General features: G+C 36.9%; 1 long non-coding RNA gene across 2 annotated transcripts in view; it reads right to left on the bottom strand.

The window, feature by feature from the left end:
- The window catches only part of LOC118255203 (uncharacterized), a 30802-nt gene extending 22261 nt beyond the window's left edge, over positions 1 to 8541 (bottom strand). For both annotated transcript variants that reach the window (XR_004780894.2, XR_007708063.1), the window contains exons 1-2: positions 8429 to 8541; positions 6631 to 6672 (exon numbers count right to left, since the gene is read on the bottom strand). This is a non-coding gene — a long non-coding RNA (uncharacterized LOC118255203). The remainder of the gene's footprint in view (positions 1 to 6630; positions 6673 to 8428) is intronic.
- Positions 8542 to 21566: the final 13025 nt, after the last annotated feature.

Raw genomic sequence — 21566 nt, 5'->3', positions numbered from 1 at the left:
AATGTCACAGAACTAAGTAAATCAAATATCGTGAAGCAATTGCTCTCTTGATCTTGGTCTCGGACAATAATAAACAAGACAGAAACTTCCCTCTATGTTGGCTGAAGGAACTGAACTTTCATGTCTATTTCTTCAACTCTCTTACTTTGAAAACCTGTTGTTCAAATTTTGAAAAGTATTAGAATTTACCTTTTGATGTACATCCTGTTACAGTCAAATTTGGGTATCTTCTAAAAAATCTCTCATTTCCTATTTTGTGCTGTGATGCCCTCAGATAGAAATGACTCACTATAAAAGGGTAACAGTGAATCAAACTTTAAGTAAAATATGCAACACTGAAAAACTGGCAGATGGGGGAATATACTGGAAGCTTGACTCTCATTGACACTTAACCCCTTTCTTCTACAAAGACAATGAAGAAGCTTAGACATTTTTATTTTTTTTATTTTTCTCTGTATAATCTTTCTTGGCTCTTGCAACAAGAAGTATTGTTAGCAATAGCACTCCAAACAATTGAGAGGAAAATACTAATTTTGTAGTAAGTCGCAACCATTTAAAATTCAGACTTGTGTCTTAAACTGAATCTTATCTTCCAGTTTGGTTCCATTTATCCATCAAACACACTGGCACATTTTTATTTGAAGAAGCACTTGGTTTTTACTAATGTTTTGCAGCTGAAACCAGCCTTCCTTTCTTCTATAAAATATGCTCTGATGGCCTAAGTTATGACTCTGTAGTTTCAGCTAGACTGAAATTGTACCCTGTCCATGGCCAAGTGTCTCTTCAATCCTGCTTTGTGCTGTCACAGCAGGAAAAGAGGCTGAATGCACAAGGTTTGGACAATTTTGCTGCTGACAGCAATCTCAGTGATATCGGGCCAGCTTCATTCCATCCCATGGTTGTGTTCACAAATACCACTCTCTGTTCTCAGCAGTGGCAACATTTTACAGTCAGTTTATGATTTTACACACTTTGCAAGGAGGCTGTGACTCCCATGCCACAACAAGCACCTATAGCCTGTCTCTACCATTGTACATGACGTAAAATTGCAATCTAATAAAAAGTTCTTTCTTTTGAGTCAACAAAATTCAAATGTGAGGTGTAAAAAAAAAAAAAGAGGATTCAAAGTGCCACTGCAAACATGTACAGACCTAAGTGTGATCTCACTTAGAGTATAACAAAATAGGAGAAATCCACACAAAACAGAGAATACATTGCTGAACTCTAAGCATCAGCATCATGAAGATGAAAATCAGCTGTTTACAGGATTGTATTTTGTCGAAGCCAAAGAATAATTCAAGAATTTTAAAAAGAGAGAAATCAAATGCTATTATATCTAAAACAGGGATATAATAAAGAAAAAAATAAAAGTGTCATTTTGGATTACATTGTAGGGGTCTGTTTTATTTTTAATAAAAAAAAAGTATCACAAAAATGGAAGGAGGCAAGCTAAGGGCATTCAGAATGATACAAGGACTCAAGGGTCTTATATATTCAGAAAGGTTAGAGAAAGTAGGTCTGTATCGTTTGGAAAAAAGGATCTTATGAGGGACTTCAACGAGATACATGAAACTCTAAAGGGACCACAGAAGAGAGATGCAGCAATGCTATGTGGGCTAGTGTCAAATGCAAGCTCAAGGGGACACAGAATTATGCCAGAGAAAAGCCTAACAATGAAACTCTTTAGGTGAAGATAACTCATACTAGGAGAAAAATACTGATGTCTGCAATGACTGCAAATAGACAAAGAGTTTAAACACTTTAAAAACAAAACAAAACACAACTTGAGAAAGTGGTGTTGAATCAAATAAATGTTTCTGTAAATGGAAAGACTCAAAACAAAGTTTGAGTTATGATCTTTGGCTTCATAAGAAGGTGTGACCCAGAATTAATTTTTTCCTCCACAACATAGTGGGCAGTAGAGAAAAAGTTCTTTGAACTTGGCCCCTCAATATCCCTATTGTTTCACTCCCAGCATGGTCCATCAAGTAATCAAGTCAAAATGCAGTAATCAGGTGAAACATCAGGCTTAGAGAATTAATTGCAATGTCAGCCCTTGGCTGGCCCATCAGGTTCTCCCGTTTTAAACAGTCACTTCATTACTCAGCTGCACACTGCCTCACAGCCTATCCACCAGCCCTCTCCCCAGCAGGGCTTTCACTCTAGCACTGGCTGGGTCATGAGATTCTCAGCGGGCACTTCCCTCGTCCTCCTCCCCTCATTCCATCCAAAAGGGCAGCAGGCGGTGGTGGGATGGAAGTACATGCCACCTGCACCTTCCCCCAAGATGTGCATCCTGGCACTGGTGCCCTGAGGCTGAGGAATTAATAGCCTGGTGCTGTGAGCAATCATCATATGAGTCCACCAGGAACCTGAGCAGCTGGGAGAAGAATCATAAAATCAGAGAATGGCTTGGGCTGGAAGAGACCTTAAGAAGAAAGGCACATAACAAACATCAAAATGCCAAAAACTCTGGGGCAAAAATTGTGTTAGAACGACCTGAAGGATGAGGGAGACATCAGCACCTGAGGGGTAAAAATCCACGCAGTGTGTGTCTCATATCATCTCCAAATGAAGCTATTCTGTGCATCCAATTACTCTAAACTCTCCCTATAGTGAAATCATCAGGGAAAAAAAAAAAAAAGTATGAATCACACTTGTAATTCAGTCAAGTAGCATCACCACAGGTTAGAGGTGGGTTTGACAGGGATCCTAATTTGTGTGTGAGTCCTTACCCTGACTGCATTTCTTACCTCAAGACTTTCTACAAAACTGCAGCAACTCTGTAATCCTCTCTACATCCAAATCATTAACAGATATTGTACCTTAAGGTGATACTGTTATGGACAATAACATCAAGTTTTATAACATTGTAAATATGCATTCAAATACATCTTTATTCTCAGCTAACACATATAACATTTCATCCTCCCCCCCATGTATTTATTGGTATTTATTGTATTAAAATTAATTAATATGATCCAGTTGCCTGTCCCAAATGTGCCCTAATTCCAAGAAAATTATTTCATTTCAGAGACAGAAACTCATACTTTCACATACATAATTATAGAAAAAAGGTAACAGTTATCTGACAGAGCTAAACCTAGCATCTATTCAGCACCAAATTTCCAACAGAATGGCAATATTTTGAAATGTAGTGCATGAGGATATTTTTCATCCAATTAGGCAGGGAAGCCAAGCTGAATGGGTTAAAATTTGTCACCGATCCCAGCTAGGTGATTTTCTTAACTGCCTAAGGGTTCAAACTGCAGTGGGAGGAAAAAAAGTAATTATGCAATCAATAGGAGAAGGGAAAATATGTCCCAAACTGGTTTGCCTGCAACAAGGTACAGATTCCTCAGTGGTCTGCAGGCACAGCTGAGTTCCTCAGCTTATTCTTTGGCCACACCCAAAATAAAAACTAAGGGATATTTTGGGGAATAGAAAGGCACAACTGCTCAGCTAATGTCCCAGGCAGTATATTCGTTACAGGCTCATCAGAGTGGATGCCTGCAATAGGAAGATTAAATACCCATTTAGCAGCATCAGAGGAGAGTTTGGTTTTATAATGTATTGTCCCCTATTCCCCATGAGGCTGCTTTGTTTGATAAAATGCTGAGTGTGGTGTAAAAATATCCCTCTCTCTGTAATTTGCACTCCTCTCCATTTAAAGCTATTCTTGCTGCAAACGAGAATTGAAAGCTGCTAAAATTAAGTGGTGTCAGTTCTCAATGACACTTTAATGATAGAGCGCTCGGCAAATGAGATGAGAATGAATTCCAGCTTCTCTGCTAAAGATAGTAACCAGCACTAAACAGCACAGTGCTCCAACCAGGCTACACTTCACCTGCTTCATTCATATTTAGTAGAACTGAAATAGGAAAACTATAATTAAAATGGTCATAAAACAAAAAATGCTAATTTCTAGCAGAGATGACAGGAAACAACTGAGGCTTGTGAAATCAAAGCATAGCCCTTCTTTGTCACGTCCGTACTTCCACAAAGGTTGTCACCGGCTGACCATGGGGCTCAGGTAGGGCTCTCAAGTTTTCTGTGCTGCAGAAACCGCTGCTTATAGAAAGCTTGGTATAACCCTGTTTAACTAACACAGGCATGGGAAAAATGATGATTAGGAAATCTTTCTGGGTTTGGGGCTAGATGAAGCCACCATCTCTGGAAAAGTCTTTAAGGAAAAAAATGTGTAAACATTTTCTTTCTCCCAGTATGATTTTAATCGGCCCTTCAAAGAAGTCCATTCAACCTTTCACTTGGATTGTACCTGTATCTTGACTACTGTTAGCTAATGATGCCTTTAAAGTATATCAACTGGATGCTGACACTTCTGTGCTCAACTTGTGCCACTGCAGTGTTGCAAAGGTGTTTTATGAAGGTTCTACTGTTCTCTGAAGCAAATTCTTTTGCTCCAGGCTTCTGAATGTGGCACAGCAATGGAAGACTCATCTCTGGTTCAGGGGAGAAATGAGAAAACCTCAAGTGTTGCATGATAGTTATGTTTCTATGAGTTACTCTAGCAGAATTATGACAGTTTAAACCAAAGCTACCAAAAGTCCCACCAGTTCAATTGCTACATCTATTAATATAACAAGAAAAATTAAAAATAGTTAGAACGGGACAATAATAGAATATTAGGATGCAATCCTAGATAAGCTTATATTGAATTTTATGAAGATAAGCAAATGATTGTCAAGATGTGGTATATGACAGATTTTGCTCTTGCTTTTTGGGTAGCCAGGACTGGAGGCAAAAAGGGATCAAATGCATTTTGACTCCAGCAAGCAAACCTGTTGGGCTTGTTTCAGCAATGGTCTGTACTCTCAGTCGTGTCAACGTGTTGCCACTCAGGGAGACCTGACTGCTGGCAAAATAGTGAAAATTAATTTCAGTGTTTTTCCCTCTCCAAGGTACCAAGCATAGGTGAGTGTGTGAGGCAGGTGAGAGAGAAAGTGGAAATTCCTTGCACTCTCCTTTTGATCAGCTTCTTTGAGGCTGCCTAGCATCCTACCATTGTTGTGGGTTTTTTGCTTGTTTGTTTGTTTTGTTTTTTTTTTTTGGTGTGTGTGTATCTCCTACACTGGAGTGAAACAAACCTAACTTGCATACAAATCCTGTACTGAGAATCACTTTCAGGATGCTAAAATCTCAAATCTCCTATGACTTTGAAGGTGTTCAGTACCTTGCACATTTGGTTTCTTAGACTTAGAAGGGTGACAGTCAAACCAAAAAGAAGAAGGAAAAAGAAAAAGAGAGAAAGAGAGAAAGAGAGAGAGAAAGAGAAAGAGAGAAAGAGAGAGAAAGAGAAAGACAGAGAGAAAGAAAAAGAAAGAAAAAAGGAAGGAAGGAAGGAAGGAAGGAAGGAAGGAAGGAAGGAAGGAAGGAAGGAAGGAGAAAGAAAGGAGAAAGAAAGAAGAAAGAAAGAAAGAAAGAGAAAGAAAGAAAGAAAGAGAAAGAAAGAAAAGAGAAAAGAAAAAGAAAGAAAAGGGAAGGAAGGAAGGAAGGAAGGAAGGAAGGAAGGAAGGAAGGAAGGAAGGAAGGAAGGAAAAGGAACCCTCTCTCCTTCAAATCAGTTTTACAGAGCTTTGGAAACAGCAAGACAAAATAAACATTGAGTGAGAAGGAAAAAAGCCAGTATTGCATCAAATACTTGCCCCAGGTCTTAGAACAGCAAAAATGAGGTGACATGCAGCCATACATGAGTGGACAACATGTCAGCTGCACAGAGGGTCTCTTCATCGTCACACATGTGCCCTAACTGGCAGATTACCCCCTCAGACACAATGTTAAGAGACACAGGAAGAATGTTCTCTTTTTGAAAAGTGTCACATAAAGTAGCTTACCAGCCTGGTTGGCAGAAAATCATATTTTCTGATATTTGATGTCACATTTTATTAGATTTAGGATACTATTATCCTACTTACTTAGGGTTGAAAAGTATCCTTTTTATAACTAATGCCACAGGTAGAATGTTAAACTACAGACATTTTGCAGTAAAGGACTAGACTGTTCCATATACACATCTGGTAATTTTTTGCCTCAAACAATGCAATAGTTGTTCGGTATTTTTTATCCTTTTTTGGTTATATTTGTCCTCATTTCATCCATTAACCTATGAATATATCTTGTTATAGAGCCTACAGAACTCTGGACTATAATTTGAAATATTTTAATATATTTGAAAATATATAAAATATATTGAAAATTATTTTTAATACCTATTGAGAGTTTCATGTGAATTCCAAAGCCCTGAAAGCAGTTGTGCTTTCAGTTTAAGTACAATGGTATTTGCACTAAGGCTCAGTAGTTTCCACTTGCTAGTTACTAAAATGCACTGTACACAATTTGTAATGTTTAGGATTAATTATATCAGTTCTGAACTATCCCTTTACATTTACGTAGAAAAATCTTATCTCAATTTCAGTTACTACCAGAACTTCAAACAAAACATAATTTTTCTTTTGTCTTTACCCCAAATTTTTATTATTGCCAATTAATTTTTTGAACTTATAGCCATTTCACACTCTAGAGTTTTTAATTGATTTTTTTTCTCAATGTAAAACTACTCATATAAAACAGCAAAATCTGTGTGTATATAAGGCAGAATTTGATACATACCTTCATGTACATTCATCAAAATATGATTACTTCCAATGTGTTCTGGAGGAAAGTCATATTTATACAGGTGAGAATTGCCTTATTTACATAGATGAGAATTAATCCTGTCCAACAATTAAAATATAAATGTGTTTTGCATCAATTTTATAATATTTAGTGATTAAGTCATAGTTCTTATCCTTACTAATCTTGTATGCCTTTAGTTACTTAACAGTGCTATAATTTAATAATAGCAAAGTCAGGGTGAGCAGCAGGTTCTAAGGTCTAAGAGATGAAGGAATCAAAAATATTCTCAGAAATGTATGTCATACCTGACATGTTCACACAGCTGAGTCATAATTTTTGTGAGTATGGAGAAACATAAAATTCTAATCAAATACTAATATTTACTAAAATTAAATATCATGAGTTTGTCAGGGGTTCTTTAGTATTACTTACGTACCAATAGGAAGCAGCTCCACAGAAACTCAAATATAGAATTTAATTTCTGATCAAGCAGGAATACGTTTTATAATATTAGTTAGTATTAGCTACCATCAGCTTTAAAATAAAATTCCAGAAGACAATGTGATGCTTTTAGTAAGGAGAAACAATTAGATATTTGTATCATTCTGTCTTTAATAGTTTTTTCTCTGAACAAAGGTGTGAAAAGTCTAATTTCATGAGTATGAAACATTTAGGTCTGGAATTGTACATCTTAAATAACAGGCCTCCAAAGAAAATTGAGGCATAACATTAAGGGCTCTAAAGCTGGGTAAGAAATGTCCTCACTGCCAGATGAAACCTACAAGCTCATGCTCTTGTAGCTGCTGGCCTAGGTCAGCTGTAGGCTGATGGCTTCGCTTTGCTGGTGATACCTGAAGATCTCAAGGTACATTTCACTGGAGTGAAGACATTAGTTTCAGTTACCTTGGCAGAGTTTAAGCTTGAGCAAAAAAATATTTCCTTACTTTGTCAGAGCAGTGTCCTAAGGAAAACTGCCTGTTGACATTGAGTGTCTCCTGCATGTGAACAGAGTCTCATTCACATGCACTGACAATGCAATTGTCTCTTACTTAAGATTAATTTATCAATCCAATACAACATCTATGCTATTTATATTTCTCAGCCATCATTACAAATATATTTTCCTATGTTTTTATATATTGTATTTTTCTGTATTTTCTAAAAAGTATCAATTCATCTAATTCATCTAAATACAGGTGCAGTCAGGGGGTCCTTTTCTGCTTTCTTTTTTTTTTTTTTTTTCCTTGTTGTTGGTTTTAAAATGATTTTAAGATTTTCTACCTTTAGTGAAAGTCATATCCACATTTTAGTAAATTATTTCTTAAAATCACTCTATATTTTCTATTTAAAAAACTAACTATCTTCATATTTAGTTCAGCAACTGACCTTTAGGACTGATCTCCTTATTGTACATTTTAGTAGGCATAATTGTTTTGAAATATGAATTAATTTGGTAGTGGTTCACCCCTGAATACTCTGGATTGTTTTAAGAAGATGAATGTAACCTTCAGCTATGTTCTATAGAGATTTTATTTCAGATTTTTTCACTGCAATTTGAGATTGAAAGCTTACCAATATGTGAAGAATGCCATTGAGCCATATTTGTTTGTCTCCTGAACTTATTCAATTAGGAAAATAATCCATTATGGAAAATCTTGATTAAAAGTTGGCTTATTCTCCCATTTGATTAAAATTCAGCATTACACTGAATCAATTGTTCAGTACTTCTGCATAACCCGTATCAACTGCAGGCAGAAGACTAATCGCTCTATTGCTCTTGCATCTTACTCACCTTTTCTGTCCTCTGATTACAAAATCTGCTGTAGAACTATAAGCATATAGTGGTTTGGCCGAGTCCCTGATGCTGTTCCGTGGCTGGCTGAGTGCTACCAGAGATGGCAGCCTGAGGAGACTTGGGGATGGAAAGGATTCTGCTGGTCATAGGCTTTAGCTCCACAGCTGTCCTAGGATGGAGACTGTGTCATTGCTTATTCCTGCCATAAACTTAATGGGATTTCTTAGATTTCTGAGTTCTGAATAAGATCTTCAGGATTTAGTCCTTTTCATCTTTTTACAATGACATCACCAACCACAGTTAATCTATCTTTTAAATAAAATAATTTTATAGCTACGTAGTAAGTCCCAAATTAAACTTGCCACCTAAAATACACTGCAACATAGTGGTCAAGGTCTGGTTGCTACCTGACACCCAAGTAAAGGGAAGGGATGGGTCCTTTATCCCAAAACTTAACCTCAAAGTGTTCTATATCCTTCCTGTCTGCGTTTATCTCTCAAGGACCTAACCCGGTGCAGCTTTTTAAACTGCTGGACAGTTTGACTTCAGCCAAATCAGTGTCAAAACTCTCATAGATTTTGTTAGAGTCTGTATCTTCACATGTAGGAACAACAACAACAACAACAAAATCAAATGAAATACTAGCGGGTTAGCTCTTTAGCATATTTTAATTCTCAGTTTATGTCTGCTTTGGCAAATGAGACAGCTTGCAGCAATTATAAGTCTTGACTCAGGAAGATTCTCAAGCCATAAACTAGAACATTGCCATAGGTCTCAATCAAAACTGCATAGAAGTTTTTCCAATTTAATTTTAAAGAATTACTAATTCTTTTTACTATTTCCATAAGCAACATTTCTGCCAATTCTCCCTACTTTTCACAGAGTGGCTTTTACTGAATATAGTTGAACTCTAATATTGAACCAACTAACTTCTAACACCAAAACTGCAGCATTAGGACTGTATTATTATTATTATTATTATTATTTCTATGATATTTAAATTACACTTTTGGCTTCTATATTCTTTTATTCTTTTTCCTTACATTGAGACATTTTTAATTGAGAAGTTTGTCTAGTGGAACATTTTAAAAGTAAAATAAGAGTTTACACTTTCAGCATATTAACAGCATACCATAATGTTAGCTATAGGAATAGTCTTTTATCTTGTTATTTGTGGGGAAACAAGATAAAAAAAAATTACATAAACACAGGAAAAGATCTTCAGCTGCTTCAAAGTTTTAATGGCTAAGGATGTGAGCTACTGCCCTTGCTAGTAAACAAACATTTTAAAAGTGACTGTAGCAATAATCCAAAATAATGAAAGAAACAGCATCTTTAGGAAATAATGTGCATATAGTAATGTGGGCAGGTGAGGCTGAGCACAGGGGAAAGGGAGAGTTACTTAAATGACTTTGAGGTCAGTATTTGTGATGAAAGAAGAAGATTTATGGCAAAGTAATTCAATCAAAAAATCTGAAGCAGGTCAGAAGTATTTCATCCTAATGTAATATTATAACATCTGTAGTCTTTGTGTAATTAAATAAAAAGTGAAAGCAAACCATAGATTGTTGCTGAAGAGAGGAAAATAAAAGAAAAAGAGAATGTCAGCTGCAAAAGATCTCATTTTGGAAATCTACGAAGTGTTGATTGATAGGGCTAGTATTTTTCAAGCTCTGTCACAGCTGAAGTATAAAGCTGTCAGTGCACATGATAATGATGAACACTCTAAAACATGCAAATAGTATGAAAAATCGTTTCTCGCATAATTTTGGAAGATGAGAAGAGTTGTGAACTGAGGGGAGAGGGGAGGGGAGGTCAAGCTTAACAGCCAAGAGGAATAGGGGGCTGCCTTGCTGACGTTTGTGTTGTTAATTACTATGCAAGTGAAACAATGAGTTATGTGGGCCTTCTGCAAATTTTACCACGGAAATTTTATGCTGACCAGAGGGTGAAAAGAGGCAGAGCTGCATCCTCAGAGTTAACCACAATGATGTGCTCCCCTGGAACAAATCCACCCAAAAGGATGACTCTCCAGGGGCCGCCAGCGCTGCAGGAACGTGCTTGTCTCATGAGCAGGCTGTGTATTTCAGAGGTGACATTTACAGTATACCATCAATATTGGGGGTGTTTCAGTTAATTAGCCGTTTTTATTAACATTGAAATACAGTAAAACCCGAAATAAGTGTTAGGAATGTAAATTAGAACTATCCCTGGGCTGATCTAGCTCAAAGCAGTGAGCTATCACACACTGCCCCCATATTTATGGTACTTTTAATTTTCTAGATTGAGCAAAGGTTGCTCATACTATTAACTTCCGGTTGATTTTCACATCTTGTCACTGTGCATGTGCATGTTCCTGTGTGCACATGTGGCTACAGTCATGCATATATCTGCACTTTGATGCAGTCAGTGCCAGCCAATGTTCAGAAGGAACAACAAAGTTGTGGATGCAGTCTTTGTGTTGCTGGATCTTATTTTATTTTAATTATTTTTTTTTCATTAAACATGCAGTTTTCAAGAAATTGATATTCAGAACAGACTGGTGAAAAAAATTATAACTTTTTTTTTTTTTAATACTACAATGATAGCATCTAATCTGCCAAAGAACAGTTTATATAAAATAATTATTTATACAACAGGCCTTGCCAGGGTTCTATGGAGTGGTAGAAAACACTCAGCTCACATCCCTTTCTATTCAAAATTCTTTATTCCTCGTTTCTTATTCCATATTAACTTTTGATTGTACCTTAGTTTCAAAATTCTTTCTCAGTCAGCACAGGTCTACACAACGGATCTTGTCTCTACTGAATCTTTTTGCTTATTTAATTCCACCAAGAATATCAGCTTCATATGAGCACACATGGGTGTTTTCAAGTCTGCCTCCACATTTGCCTTTGATTGTATAGATGTTTTTCTTCTATCTCAGGATTCCTAATAGCAATTCCTGATCATTGTGATCCCTCCTAACGAGAGACTGCACAACGTAATATCTTTACACATATTGGCATCCTTCCAATAATCTCAGCCTTCCCCAGTTTGACAGTAAATAGTCTGATAACACAAAATAAAGAACAATACTATTCTAAATCTTTTACTCTATGTTTTATACCTAGTCTTCTCTGTGTCTGTATGTCAGACTGCAATCTCTTGGAGGCAAAGATTGTCTCTATTCCACCTGTGCATTCTGCTGAACACACTGTCACACTCCACAAATTACAAATGATGAGCAATGATGATGGACCTTATTTTCTACTGCCTTCCATCTTACTGCTATTTAGCTCTGCACAAAACAAGTGTCAAAGAGGTGACATTATTAACAAGCACTGTGGCTCCTCAGCAGCTCAACATATTCTAAGCTGAACACTCATTCATAAAAGAGAACAAAAATCTGAACACTTCAGAAATTTTATCTGCATATTTTACCAAGTTGCAAATTGATTTTCCAGTTGAGTTCTGAGTAAACCTGTTTTGTAATTCACTTTGTTAAATTTTGTTGCCACTTCTTGATCATCAGGCCCTGGTCTTGCTGTTGTGAACAGCCTTATACTGAGTAACCCAAGAAAGCATGGCTTTGTTCAAGAAAGTGAGTTTTGTTCAGACTATTTCTTTTTCATTGGATTTCATCTTTGTTTCAGACCTGAAACAGTAGCTGATATTCACATCCAGATATTAGTAATGTCTCATATTTGTTATTTAGCAGGGTAACTCTCTTTTGGATATATACAAGTTCACATTTAAAAGTAAACAAATCTCAGTGCTGCTGCTGCTGAGTTCATACCTTTCTTTATGTTTTTGCTTTTATTCTGAAGATTGAAAGGGTACAAAGGTGAGTCTCCAGAAAGCAGATGTGATGGCTGCCCAGCACCTAGGTTGCCAGGTGGAGTTTCCAGAAACAGATAGGAGAAGCAGTACAGCCAAGCAAAAACATCCCACTCATCTAACATGTGGCCCACAGCCAACTTTTCCCTATAATGGTAGGTGACAGGCCAGAGCTGATCCAATGTGAATTTTAATTGATGGCAAACTCAAGTAACAAGCTTTTGTTGTTCATCTGTCAACAAAGAAAGAAACGTAGCACAGTGTTTAGTGGTTTTTTTTTGCTTTGTTTTTGTTTGATTGTTTTGTTGTTGTTAGAATATGTATTACATATATTTGGTAATTTGTTGACGGTTTCTGGCATCTAATAGAACAGAAAGTGGATTTTTCCCTGCTAATTTCCTAAAACATACTTTTCCAGAAGAGAACAAGGATTATACCTCTGTGGTCTGACAGAGCAAAAAAGACCCTGAGTTGTACTGATAAATTGATCAACAGCTCATGCAGTTAAAAGTTCTGAGTTAAAATGGTAACCATATATAACAATGCTTTTGCTTCACTAAAATACTGTGAAAAACGAAAACAGTTACCCTGATGCTGGGTTTCCAGAGCAAAAACTTGCCATTGACTTGAGAAAGCTTACTTATCATTTTAAACAGATTTCTGAGAGTTATTACTGTTTTCATTCAGATTTTTCTTTAAAACATGAAAAATAAACACCAAAATTCACACTGGGCCCTGGTTTAGCAAATACCCTTCATTAGCATACCCAGAACCTTCTCCTTCTTATTTTTTAACCTCTTTATTTAAAAGAAAAAAAAAAAAAAACAAATCTAACAAATCTGATCAGTCTAAAGGGGCTGAAAAGAACATTGCATTGTTTAAGGGCAGGCTTTCAAAACCAAAAAGGACTCTAGCCAATTTCTTATGACCGAGAGGTGGGTACAGTTTCACGTGTTGCAAAGTATTTGTGTGCTGCTCAGGAGAGCACAGATTGCATTCCATCAAAGGCAATTTTTCAGAGCTTGTCCCTCCTTTTGCTTTCCACGAAAATGAATCTATACCATTTACATGGAGCTCTTAACCTTCAGACTGTCCTTACTACAGCAACACTACTCCTATTGCAGATACATGTTTACTTAGACAAATCTAATTTACCCTTTGTTAATGTGTGCTGTCTTTACTTGCTATATTACATTAAAGTTGAAATACAGTTACAAAAAATTATCTTGCTTAAAATCATTCGTAGGCTTTCATCAAGGGAATAAATTTACCAATTTCCCTCTTAGTTTATAACCATCCACTGTACTAACTTGACCTTTACCTAAACAGGGCTATAATTGCAGTTAAGATTATATAATTTACAATAACAACAAAAAATTACTTTTGAGGAACTGTTACTGGGCATGAATGTCTCACAGCCATTAAATGCATCATTCATCTTGAGAAGAAAATTATTCTTATCCACGTCGACATTTTTAACATAAACTGTAGTACTCTCTGTTGGCACTATTTTACGTACCCATTAATCTCAATAGTAAAGCATAAGTCTCACCCACCTATTCTCTGAAGTTTGGATGTCACTACTGTGTACAATAAAAATTGTATATTCATGAACTCCATTTGTTTTATGTCCTTCTCTCTGTCAAAGTCTCCCAAGCAGCATATGCTTTGCTCTGTGGAGAATAAAATCAAATTTGTCTGTCTTGTCATATTGTCATCAAAGTGATACTATCACAATTAGATTAACATTTTGTGAAGGAGCTGAAGGGAGGGAAAGGAAATAGGAGCACATTACAGAAAATCCCAGTTAACCCCTTCTGCAGCATCAGCCCCCCTCTCTGCAGCACCCAGAGGTAAGGGAGGTACACAGAGTCTACAATAAGTGACAATGTCAAACTACTGCAGTCTTCATTGGAGCCTGTGAGGATGCTTATCAGTCCCACAAAGTATGTCTTCATATGAAGGGTCATTACTGCTAGAGAGAACAACTGTTGGGAGCAGAGCATTTCCCAGGCTTTCTTACTTAACAAGGCAATGATGAGTCAGTGCAGGGCTGTATGGGGAATGCTGCAGGGCAAACGGGAGGTCTATGGTTATGTCCTCACACACACGACAGCAATGTAGGAGTTCATAAGAAGAGCAAAAAGAGCAACTGTGTCTTTTTTTCCAGTTTTTACTTCAGCTCAACTTTCACATTTACTCCTTTTTTCAACTGAAAAAAATGCAAATTGATTATTTGGCCAGATGAAGGGGCAAAAAAAAAAAAAAAAATCCCTGTTGCACATAAGTGAAGGAATAATCACAGAGAAACATCCAAACTGTGTCTCTAAATTTCCTCACACTGTGCAGAGTTGCATTTCCCCACCCCCATCCAGTTCACAGGCAATGTCCATGCAATAAATTATGCCTGCACAGGACAAAGATATGTATCTGTACAACTTATCTTCATATTACAATTGTATCATCTACACATTGATCTCCTTCTCTGGGGACTAATTCTAACAAAAACAGTCCCTGATACTTATCCCTAAAGACAGGTCTGCCAAGGATGTACTTTCTTTTTGTTCTTGTATGTGAAGTTAACCACCAAACTGATAAATTTGACTTCCAGGCATATACGTCACAGTACATCTAATCTATCTTGAAATTGCTACAGAAATTATCAGTTGTTCAGATAGGGCTTCTTTCTTGAATACTTTTTTTTGTAAAGCTGTGTGGAATAGTTACCTTAATATGCATTGCAAAATAATTTAGAAAGTAAAAAAATAAGCAAATTCATTAAAAAAAAAAAAGGACCAAAAGTAACTCCTATGTCTACATTTAGAACTTTACAATATTTCCTGCTGATAGACTCAGTGTTGCCCACATCTCTGGGAAACATTCTTTTCTCTCTAGTCAAATCAGTTCCTTCTCCTAACTCTGTACTGTTCTCATGCACAAGGAATTAAGGAGTGTTTTTTGTTGTTGTTGTTGTTGTTGCTGCTTTTTATGTAAGGGAAAAATGGAAAATCACCTACAACTGAACCTTATGTGCCATGAGGTTTGCATGTATTAGCCAAATAATGTGAGCGCAAACTGTGCATGCAAAGAGTAAGAGCAAATATTTTTGTCCTACATTTTTTTTGAATGTTGATTGTTTGAAGGGGGGGGTCATAGGACGAAGTTCTGTGGACAGAGGATGGAGAAAGGGAGGGGGAACACACACCAAAGGGATGACAATGTAATGAATAGCAGTGCAAACAGAAGAGGCAGTGGGGAAGGCACAGGCAGAGTGATGCACTGAGCAGAAAAGTATTTTGGTCACAAAAAAACTGTAAGGTCGAAGAGGAGGAGAAGAAACTTTGACTTTGAGATTTTGCCAAGAGGCAGCTTTTGGTAATCAAGGCAGTTCTAATAAAGCATAGAAATGAAAGCCAACTGGAAGACATTCAGAAGAGCTGGAGCAACTCAAGGCAATGGTGACAGACTGTGTGTGTCCACTTAATTTGGAAATAAAGGGAATATAGGGAGGCAAGTACAGGGGGCAGATGAGCTTGAGAGATGCCTCTTCATATTGGCCAGAAAATAAGCTAGAGGACAGTGAGAGGTATAGGAAGAAAATAAGAGGAAAGCAAAACTGGCAGAAGGGTGGTATCTGTCCTTTGTAGAAGGCTGCCTTTCTCTTGAAAGCTGTCCATTTCAGTGATGAAAAGGAAAATAAGTTTAAAATATCTTCTAGAAGAAGCTGTTCCATCTTCTTCCTGTAGAGCTTTGCTCACCCTTGTCTGAATGCCAAAAGAAGCTTTTGCTGCCATTTCAAACACAAGACCTGTAGACTGATATCATGAGTGCCCTCAACTCTCACTGAAGTCCAATAGGAGTTAAGGGCATTCAGCACTTTCCAGGGTCAGGCCATGTATCACTTAAAAATAACTCACCAACATTAAACATCGTTAAGGAAACTAATGCTCATTAACTAGCAATAGACCACTGGGAAAGGATCAATAGTTGTCTCTGAAATCATCTTACCTATTACAGTGTATGCATACTCTACTTAATGACAGTGAAGGATAGCGACACTGAATGATAGGTCACTGATGACAGTGAATGGGAAAGACTGTTTCTTAATTAATCAGGACAGTATTAGAAAGAATTCCACTTAACAGGGATACATCTGGGGCCCTAAACAGGTGATTAGGAGGAATGATGTTCTGTCCATTGCTGAAGCAAAGTGGCAGCTTAAGAAGAAGTTCACTGTAATGAACATCCTTTTAATTCTTTTGTTTTTCTCCAGAGGAGAGAGATTTTTTTGTCTTACATTTTTCATGGCGTTTCTTTTCTTTAACTGTCTCTTAAACTGGTGTTAATTCATAACCAGGCAGGTTATGAACTGAGCTTGCCAATGAAAAGGTTTCTGCGGTGTGGCACTAACATTCTGAACTGAAAGGCTCTTGTTCTCCAAGACTTGTCTGGGGAAATCTTTTGCCATATTTTGTTCTCATCTGTCTTCAAGGTCATTATTTGGCAGAGTGTGAACGGCCAAGACTCTCATGTTCTGTGGTGTATGAAGAGATTGCAGAATTTGGTTCAAATGATCAGTTTAGTTTCCTGCTTCTGATACAGTTCTGGATTCATTTTCCCTAAGGATCTGCATGTGTGAAATAGAGAACGCCAAATGTGGAACACTTTCTGCAGCCTTCAAGATTATCTCAAGGCAATTTTAAGAAAAATAAATAAATAAAGGCAGCATAATCTTATCTGCATTCCACCAGTACATAATGACCCTCCCCATCTGACTGAATTTATTGTAATCCCTATAAACCTAAACCTCAAAGAATTCCAGTGCCTTGCACTTCTCTTCTGCTCTAATTTATGAGAAGTGGGTAATGTGCCATCTGGAGGTTTCACTGCCACTGGGAAGCACGTTCAGCCCACAGTGGAAGCAAGTCAGGCCAAAAGGAGAAAGAAAATGCAGGGGAAGCAGAAGGTCTGGCTTCAAGGAAAAAGTATCATGAACTCACAAAGATAAAAACTGCGTTGCAAAAAAATCATTTTTAACTTGCATGATCGGCACATACACAGCCGATAACCCAAGGTCTCAACCTAAGGACATTAGCAGCATTACAGGGCAATCCTTACACAAGGACAAAATGTTCTTGAGCAATTTCTGCGATGCACTAGACGCAAACAGTTGTGTTTTTTTCTCAAAACTGAAGTCTTGTCAGGCTTCTTGTTTCACCTCTTTTAATTTTCCCTGAACAAACATATTTATTGTGGTGGCTTCAAGCAAATTTCCAGTTCATATAGTTTTCCTGTGAGAGAACAAAGAGCTTATTGGGTGGAGCTTTTAGGCTGATAGGTTGATCTATACCCAGGTCACGAGAGGTTTGAGACCCATTTTACCCACTGAAAAATAAAAAGCAACTTAAACAAAAATAACATTGAAAAATGTGTATCAACAAAGTCATAATTAATAGCCTAAGAAGAGAGCAATACAGCTGTCAGAATAGATCAAATCAACAAGTTAGACACAGGACTGAGAAGCATATTATATCACAAAATATGTTAAATCATCCTATTAATACTCAAATAGTACGCCCTAACACAAACTTAAGCAGACCCCTAACACATTCTGAAGAGGATGTTAAGAAAGCAGCTGTCCGTTTACTATACATATCAATTACAGAATACTTTAATATTGAAACAAAATCATCGTTTAACATCTGATCCATGTCCTTAGCACCACTTTTAAAGTTTTCTCTTCAAATACTTTCTCTTCCTCTTCATGGGTGACCAAATTTCTGTCTCCTAGCCTCTGCCACCAGCACAGCTGCTGAGGCAGAAATGTTAATAGCCATGTCTAAAAGAGTGTCCTGTTGGCCAGCAGGTAGAGAAGTTTCAGATCCCTCACCAAAGGCAGAACCCCTTTTCCAATACACCATTTAATTCCTTCCTATTGTTATCCTTCTCATTAGTGCATGACTGATGTTTGCATCTACCTCTATATATATAGCCACAGCATAAAAAATTCACAGCTCATTATAGTTTCAAAACAGGAAATTCAAAGGGGATAGCAGGTTTCCCAGCTAATGAAAGATATTAAAAAAATAAAAAGAGAAATAGAAGAAAAAAAAAATTACAAACATTAAGTTGTTATATTTAAATTTAATCTAAAGATATATTCTCAAACTTTGTAATTCTTTTAGTCCTTTCTGGGCTCTAGTAAGTTAAGAGATATCAGGTAGAACGTACTTTTATTCTAGGTTCAGGAAGAGGTTAAAGACTGATGATCTGATTTCCTCTCATTCACGTATACTGGAAACTCTAGATGAGCAACCTTCCATGGGGTGTTTTCTGAAACAGGACACTGACCTGGCTGGTCTATTTCTTACCTCTCCAACAATTTTGTCCAGATGAGACACAAAGTGCACTGTTTCCAGTCAAGTTGAGAATACAGCATATTCTGAATAGAATAGTTTCAGTTGGAAGGGACCTACAAAGACCATTGAGTCCAACCGTCACAACCTTCCCTGACACAGCTTTGAGGACAGTTCCCACATGTCCTGTCACCAAGGAGACAAGATGAGCACGTCTCTCTCCACTTCCCCTCCTCAGGAAGTTATAGAGAGCAAAGAAAACATCATTTAACCATTTTTTTTAAATGGCATTTGAAGGCTATGGAGATTGCAAGTCTGACCTTCTATCTGTCAAACACTTAAAAAAAAAAAGAAAAAAAAAGAAAAAAAAAGGAGGGTTGGTCTTTTATTTATATTAATGGATTTTGGGTGACATTATGTCACAGAAACAAAAAGCTTATACAAATAAATTAAAACCTTATTATCTTCAAATTTCATGAGAACATTCTGAACATGAATCTGTAGGGAAACCCTCCCCACTTTTCTGGAAGCAAAGGCACTCTACAGAAAAGACTACAAGATTCACCAAAACCCTGAAAAAGTGATAAAAGTACAGCCAGATTCAGTAGTCAGTTGGTAAGGTGCTCAGCTAAGGCAGCACAGTTTTTCTGACCAGGACAAAGGTTTCGCTAGTAGAAGGAAGGAGAATCCAAGGGGTCTATGTGGTGACAACAGGAAAATTAACTTCTTATGTGAACTGTTTTCAGTGGTACTTTCCCTGTTACATGAATTAGCCAAAGGAACATGTCAAAACAAAAGGAATGCCTTCAAAACAGAGGACATTACACTTCAAAAGTCCCCTTTGACTTTTACCTGCCTGGGATCTGAGAAAATCTGTATGTCCAGTGGCTGAACCGCTCTAGCTGCCCCGGAGACTCTAAATCACAGCCATCAGGAACAGTCTACCACAATCCTCTACTCTCATTCTGGACTTTATATACATATATATAAATATATATATATCACTGTCATTTATTTCTGTGGTTTCTTGATCTTGGAAAAAGCAGTTTAACACCTACAGAATACTAACCCTAAGGAGGTAACTGTACAAGCAAACTTCAAGTATCCCATCATTGATTGCATGTGCTTCATGCTAAGCTCCTTCCACTATAATTCACTTTCTACAATAGCTGATATATTTTTCCAGTCTTCCTCTGGGAGTCCTAAATGCCTTTGCAAGAGAATTGCAAGAGAATTGTAAAAACTTCATTTTCACTAACAAAACTCAATTCTTGAATGAAATGTTTAAAAATCTTTAGAACTACTTCATAATGCATGTTGAGTCTCTTAAAAAGAAGGAAATTTTGCAAACAGTAGAACACAGTTGTCTGTACAAGAATATGCTAAATCACATTAGCAATTTGATTTTCTAACCTCATGATACCACAGGTTGTGTAAACCCAAATCAAAATTCTCTGTGTATAATCTTACCAAGTAGCATGTTTATTCTGATACAGAGGCCTTCATTCCAGGAAGCATCTCTGTCCAGAAAAGTATTGACATTTGTGGTTAAATTTAAGCTTAAGTCTCATTCAGTAGGATGTAAGGACATTTAAGCACCTGTATGCCTAAAAAGAGACTGACAGAGGGCATATCTGAGTCAGAATTTTATTAATGTTCCCTGAAGGTTATATAAGATCAAATGGGTAGATCGACTTGGAATTGTGTTGCAGTGACTTTGTACAATGTTTGGGAAAATGAAACCATTAATGAGATATCACCTGTATAATTTTTCATTGACACTTTGGGTAATAAAATGTGAAATGCTTTATTTCCCCAAATGAGGTCAGCACACATGTGGATAATTGCCTGAAACAATATAATTTTTGTTTAACCTGTTCAATTGTCTGGTAACTTGTTTGTTCAAAATCATTATGCAGTGAAACAATATTCCTGTGGTTTGATTTTTGAGAAGCCCTGGTTTTCATGATTAACAATGAAGTCCTTTTTGGCAATACTGTGGTGATTGGACTTAAACAAGTAACAAAAAGTAGTTTTTCCCATACAGGGTTTTCAGCTTAAATGATCTGGAATTATGTGGGAGTCATTTTCTTTGACTACTTCCTCTCTGGGAAGGCAGAACAGATTCATATTCATTTCTTATATTTGTATATATCTGTGCATTCATCCTTTCTTTTGCCATCTGTCACAGAATCAGCTTAAAAAATGGATATGCAAATATCTGAATCTGATTTTGATATCTATTTAACATTATTTATTACATAAAATACAAACAAACAAAAAGTATTCTACAGAGAAAGCACAGGGGACTGTAGACATTTCTGAAAATATTGAGATAAATTTCTTCAGAACTATAGTAATAAAACTGGCTTCTAGTCATAGTTTGATATTTTTTCCATCTTTGGTACTAGATCCAGATTTCTGGATTTCTTCTGCTAAAAAGAGCAGACTCTGCATCTTATGATATAGCTTGCAATTGCCAAACTCTGCATTTGTAATTCTCCACCTGAAGCCTCAGCTGGAAGTGTGTGTAACATCTGTGTGTGGACTTGGCAGGAGGAGCCCACCACACTGGTCAGTACATGAGTCCTGCCCTCCATCTTGCAGGATCAGATCCTTATCCCAAGATTTGACAGAACTCAGAGCACAAACATTGCCAGACCAACATTTATGCTCAAATAATTGTCCAGCTTTTCAGGATTTTCCAAGAAAAGATCACTGGCTTCTCTTTTCAGGCTAATCCAGATTTTTGTTACTAGGCAAATCCACTGATATAGTTTTAGTGATGTTAAAGAAGCTTCATCAATTTGCTCTAGTTGAAGATCTGGCCCATCACATTTCAGGGTGCTGAAGCTTTTAATTCATAGCTCTGTATCCCTTTAGTAGGATTTCCAATCTCTTATTTTAGTAAAATAAGTGTCACTCAAAAACTAGATCACACCCCTGTTTTTCTTACAATA

The sequence above is a fragment of the Cygnus atratus genome, chromosome 3 (genome assembly GCF_013377495.2).
Source record: "Cygnus atratus isolate AKBS03 ecotype Queensland, Australia chromosome 3, CAtr_DNAZoo_HiC_assembly, whole genome shotgun sequence".
NCBI lineage: Eukaryota > Metazoa > Chordata > Aves > Anseriformes > Anatidae > Cygnus > Cygnus atratus.
The sequence above is the reverse complement of the archived record's forward strand: the minus strand, read 5'-3'. Positions and strand labels throughout refer to the sequence as shown.